Source organism: Rhinoderma darwinii, chromosome 8, assembly GCF_050947455.1.
Source record: "Rhinoderma darwinii isolate aRhiDar2 chromosome 8, aRhiDar2.hap1, whole genome shotgun sequence".
In the NCBI taxonomy this organism is placed as follows: Eukaryota; Metazoa; Chordata; class Amphibia; order Anura; family Rhinodermatidae; genus Rhinoderma; species Rhinoderma darwinii.
The window spans coordinates 103,450,351-103,456,350 of NC_134694.1; the positions used below are offsets into that span (position 1 = coordinate 103,450,351).

At 41.9% G+C, this 6,000-nt stretch overlaps 1 long non-coding RNA gene across 1 annotated transcript; it reads left to right on the forward strand.

Moving 5' to 3' along the window:
• The first annotated feature begins 4,480 nt into the window (after positions 1-4,480).
• LOC142659679 (uncharacterized) lies at positions 4,481-5,779 on the forward strand. Its single transcript, XR_012850358.1, has 4 exons — positions 4,481-5,209; positions 5,298-5,371; positions 5,462-5,520; positions 5,626-5,779. It is a non-coding gene; the product is annotated as an uncharacterized LOC142659679 (long non-coding RNA).
• Positions 5,780-6,000: the final 221 nt, after the last annotated feature.

Consider the following 6,000-nt stretch of genomic DNA (forward strand, 5'->3'; position numbering starts at 1 on the left):
GTGAAACAAATCAGGTTGGTTTGACAACTTCTGAACTTAGTAAAACCGTGCTGACTGTCACTTATAATACCATTTTCTATCACATACTCCTGTATATAGTCCCTCAATAGCCCCTCAAACATTTTTCTCACAATGGATGTTCAATTATGACAAGGGAAATAAACCACAATAACCTCTTACTCCACTTTTTTTTTAGTTAACCAACTTTTCCTGTTTCTTTAAAGGGGTATTTCAACGTTTAACATTTTTCACCTTTTCACTAGATAGGCAAAAAATGCTAGATCGGTGGGGTCCTGACCACTGGGACCCCACCAATTGCCAGAACAGGGGACCTCAGTGCCCTGTTCCACCGAGCTGCAAGTCGGCGGCTAGGAGTTTGAATGGAGTGGAGGTCAGGAATGCCCGATGCTACGAGGCTGACAAAAACAGCCGAGCACTGTGCAATTTTGGTTGAAATGCTTTTAAAATAAAAGCACGTAGAGTTGAACATACGAATATGTTAACTTTTTTTTAGAGAAATTCACTGAACATTGTTGTAAGTTTACAGATAGACACAGTGGATTCTCTATGGGGTTTAGGTCAGGCGAGTTTGCTGGCCATCAAGCGCAGTGATACTGTGGTTATTACACCAGGTATTGGTACTTTTGGCAGTGTGGGCAGGTGCCAAGTCCTGCTGGAAAACGAAATCAGCATCTCCATAAAGCTGGTCAGCAGAGGGAAGCACGAAGTGCTCGAAAATCTACTGTTAGACACTGCTTTGACTCTGGACTTGATATAACACAGTGGACCAGCACCGTTGCTCAGTGTCCAAAGACCTGTTTTCAAAGGAAAGTAAATTTTGCATTTAATTTGGAAATCTCAGTCCCAGAGTCTGGAGGAAGAGTGGAGAGGCATCAATTCAAGTTGCTTGCGATCCAGTGTGAAGTTTGCGGTCCAGGAAATTTTTGCGCACTTCATGTTTGCCTCTGCTGACAAGCTTTATGGAGATGCTGATTTCATTTTCCAGCAGGACTTGGCACCTGCACACACTGCCAAAAGTACCAATACCTGGTTTAATAACCACAGTATCACTGCGCTTGATGGCCAGCAAACTCCCCTGACCTAAACCCTATAGAGAATCTATGGGGTATTGTCAAGAGGAAGATGACACACCAGACCCAACAATGCAGACGAGCTGAAGGCCGATATCAAAGTAACCTGGGCTTCCATAACACCTCAGCAGTGCCACAGGCTGATCGCCTCCATGCCACGCCACATTGATAACACCTCAGCAGTGCCACAGGCTGATCACCTCCATGCCACATCGCATTGATAACACCTCAGCAGTGCCACAGGCTGATCGCCTCCATGCCACACCGCATTGATAACACCTCAGCAGTGCCACAGGCTGATCACCTCCATGCCACGCCGCATTGATGATGTAATTCATGCAAAAGGAGCCCCGACCAGGTATTGAGGGCATATACTGTACATACTTTTCAGTAGGACAACATTTCGGTATTAAAAATCATTTTTGAAATAGGGCTTATAGAATATTCTAATTTTCTGAGACACTAAATTTTGGGTTTTCATTAACAATTAGCCATTATCATCCACATTAAAAGAAAAAAATGCTGGAAATAGATCACTCTGTGTGTAATGAATCTATATAATATATGAGTTTCACTTTTTGAATTTAATTACTGAAATAAATAAACTTTTTGATGATATTCTAATTCATTGAGAAGGTCTAGTATATATACACATATACATATACGCACACATACTTTTTATGGGGGGTGTAACCATATGTCTTGGGGCTTGTGCCCCTAAACTTTTAACGCCCCTTGCACCTATCTATACCATATGCTCATTACAAGGGCAGGCAGTGAAAGTAATGCCACCACCGTCACAGGCAACGCCACGGCCCGGCAGGAGAACGCTGCAAATCCAGAACCTCCCAACGAGAATTGTAACATCTGAAGAGGAGGCGCAGTCATGTATCATCTGTATGACTGAATATGAGATCGGGGAGCAGATCACAGTGCTGCCGTGCTCCCATAACTTCCATCAGGGCTGCATTTCTACCTGGCTCCGCTCCAACCCTCGGTGCCCCCTGTGTCGTGCCCGCTGCTTCCAATGAAGCAATAAAAATAACTAAAAGCTTCAAGAAGGAAGTGAAGAATATGGCGCTGACAGGGGAAAAAAATCGTCTTATATTCCAGCCCAGGTAAGAGACCGCAGATACATTAATATTGCATTACTTTCAAAGCTGGAAAAAAATATTTTTATTTCCTGACAATTTGGTCTCTCTTTAGTTTATCATCAGATTTGGTCTCATCTCATCAAGCATGAAGGGCTTTGAACAGGGAGATCCCAAAAACACCAGACGGTAAGTCACCTATTCCCTCTTCTATCTGCGTCCTATGAGATGTACATTGTATGTGACATAGAAATAATTTATATTTCCTCTTTTTTTCAGAAGGAATCCCCAAGTCTTGAAAAAATTGACCAATTGGATCAGGACGACCTGAACTACAAGTAAGTAGATATTAGAATTTGCTTTATTTTCGTTTCCAGTCTGTATTTACTTTTGATCATGAATCCATAGATGTGATATAATAAGATGTTCTCTTTCTCTTTTCAGAAATCTATAAAAGTCACTTCCAGGTCACGTCCATCATGATCGGAGGATTCCTCATCTGCTGCATAGGAACACTGATCCCACCATGTGCGGTGATCCTGAGAACAGCGACATCTCCAGTCCTGTATGTTGTCACATATTCTATTCAATGGCAAATTATTCCTAAATATAAAAACTATTTACCATCTTTATATCTGGTCTGTGGAGTTATTGTTTACGATATATCATATTACACACCACAGCTGCTGCAGAACCTCATAACACACCTCGTTATAGAGATGGATGGAGAGCTAAGGGCCGTGTTTTCATGTCTAGCACATGAAATGAATATTTTTTATATATATATGGTACCAAAAATATTTAAATGAGAAGCACTCATGTAATAAAGTGGTGGGTGCAAAGCAACTAGAGCTTAATCCACAGCTCAAGATACCATACAAGAAAAAAATATTTCAGAACTCCAGCAAGGTCCAGTAGAAAATCTGTGGTTTTATTTGCCCATGTTCAGAATCAAGCAACGTTTCAGTTCCACCATGGGACTTTTTTTCTTGAAAAAATTTCCATGTTAGAACTGAAACTTCGCTTGGCTCTAAACATGGGCAAATAAAACCAACTGATATATATGTGTCATTTTATATAATAATGTATATTTTGCACTTTTTACACTTATGATCATTATGAAATGTATATGATATTGAAATCTTATTATATCTAGACGCTACATGGATTCACATATCTTTTAACATGTCACTTTTGTATATTTTTGTCTGAATACCATTGATTGATTACTAATTATCTGAATGTTTCACTGGGTTTATATACCAGCACATTTGTATGTATCAATATGCTTGAAAAAAGTCCCATTGTGAGGACTGAAACGTCGCACCTTATGAGCTAAATAAAGAAGAAACACTTTTTTGGATATGTTTGGAACTGCTGCAATCATTATACTGTACATATATATTTATACATAGTATTATAAAAGGTGATTTCTTTCCATTCTACAATATGGTGCAGTAAGGAACAGTTCTCAGCCATATTCTGATATTCAGCAGTTCGCAGCAAGCAACATGGCTGCCTGACTGTTTTGATGTCACAGAGCTATGGATCAAGCAAGCAACATGGCCACCTGACTGCTGTGATGTCACAGAGATATGATCAGGTGTGGATTGTGAGGTCACACATATGATGTCATAATGTCTTGAAGTTATATAAGGCCTGAGCACTGTGACATCAGCGCCATTTCCTGAGTTGATGCTTTTGCTGATACTTCATTTTGGTTTGTGGAAGAGCGAACTAGTTTGTATTGCATATCTAGTGTTTACTTCCCGAGATTCTTATTGATCTTTGATCAAGGCCCAATAACACCGGGGCCACCTGAGAACTTAGTTCTCCAATTTTCCAACTACCCCGTGGGGTTACTAAGCCATGAGTGCCCGAGAGCTGCGTCAGCTGATCACTGACAATGACGCATGGCTGAGCCGACCGGAAAATCAAGGTAAGTGAAATGTTTAGATAGAAACAGACAATATTCCCACCATAGAGGGGCTTTTCTGGGAGGGGTTATCCCTGGGCTCTGTTGGGCAATGTTTTAGGACAGACAGCGCATTCTCCACCTCCCATTCCTATCCCGTGGGGGCAGTTTTACCTTCAGCCCAGTTCTACCCCTGCCTTGTGATGTCTACAGAGAAGTGATGTACAGCGCAGATTTACTCATCCCAAAGTAACACTAATCTATGCTGAGGTTCCCCTCTGCCTAAGCCCCACAGCAACAGCAGCAGGGTCCGTCCCTATAGGTCAAAACTGCTTAATAACAATATGTATAATTATAATAAATTATAATCTCTTTATAGGTCAGGCCATACTTGTCGAAAGACTAAGGTCTTCTCAAAGAGCATATGGGAGACCTTCTACAAGTGACGCACATCAAAGGGATACAAATGCTGTCACTACGAGGACAGGGGGACGGACCAGAGATCCTCCGCGGGGCAGGGGACAAGTAGAGACCAGGGAGCGAAGCCGCTCTCCACAAAGACCCGTCCCTGCGGAGCCCTCCAGGAGAACAGGAGAGAGCAGCCGTCCAGCAGGAGGATCTGCAGCCAGACCTGAATATGACATTCCAGGACCAAGTCATATTCCACCAAACCGCAGCCCCAGGGAGATACCAATCAGCTCTCCAGAACACCCCCAAAATCCAAATTATTTATATTACACGCTGATTACACGGCGGGGGGTGAATTTATTGCCAACACCGCCACAGGCAACGCCACAGGCAACACCACGGCCCGGCAGGAGAACGCTGCAAATCCAGAACCTCCCAACAAGAAATGTAACATCTGAAGAGGAGGCGCAGTCATGTATCATCTGTATGACTGAATATGAGATCGAGGAGCAGATCACAGTGCTGCCGTGCTCCCATAACTTCCATCAGGGCTGCATTACTACCTGGCTCCGCTCCAACCCTCAGTGCCCCCTGTGTCGTGCCCGCTGCTTCCAATGAAGCACTAAAAATAACTAAAAGCTTCAAGAAGGAAGTGAAGAATATGGCGCTGACAGGGGAAGAGACCGGCTTATATTCCAGCCCAGGTAAGAGACCGCAGATACATTAATATTGCATTATTTTCAAAGCTGGAAAAAAATATTTTTATTTCCTGACAATTTGATCTCTCTTTAGTTTATCATCAGATTTGGTCTCATCTCATCAAGCATGAAGGGCTATGAACAGGGAGATCCCAAAAACACCAGACGGTAAGTCACCTATTCCCTCTTCTATCTGCGTCCTATGAGATGTACATTGTATGTGACATAGAAATAATTTATATTTTCTCCTTTTTCCAGAAGGAATCTCAAAGTCTGAAAATAATTGAGCAATTGGATCAGGACGACCTGAACTACAAGTAAGTAAATATTAGAATATCTTCCTTTTAGTTTCCAGTTTGTATTTACTTTTGATCATGAATCCATAGATGTGATATAATAACATGTTCTCTTTCTCTTTTCAGAAATCTATAAAAAGTCACTTCCAGGTCACGTCCATCATGATCGGAGGATTCCTCATCTGCTGCATAGGAACACTGATCCCACCATGTGCGGTGATCCTGAGAACAGCGACATCTCCAGTCCTGGATGTTGTCACATATTCTATTCAATGGCAAATTATTCCTAAATATAAAAACAATTTACCATCTTTATATCTGGTCTGTGGAGTTATTGTTTACTATATATATATCATACTACACACCACAGCTGCTGCAGAACATCATAATACACACCCAATCTCAGGGGTTGACACTAAGAGCAAAGGGCCCCTGTGCAAGAAATGTGTATGTGCCCCCTCCCAACAAATACACATTTTACAAACATCAGACAAGTGCAAC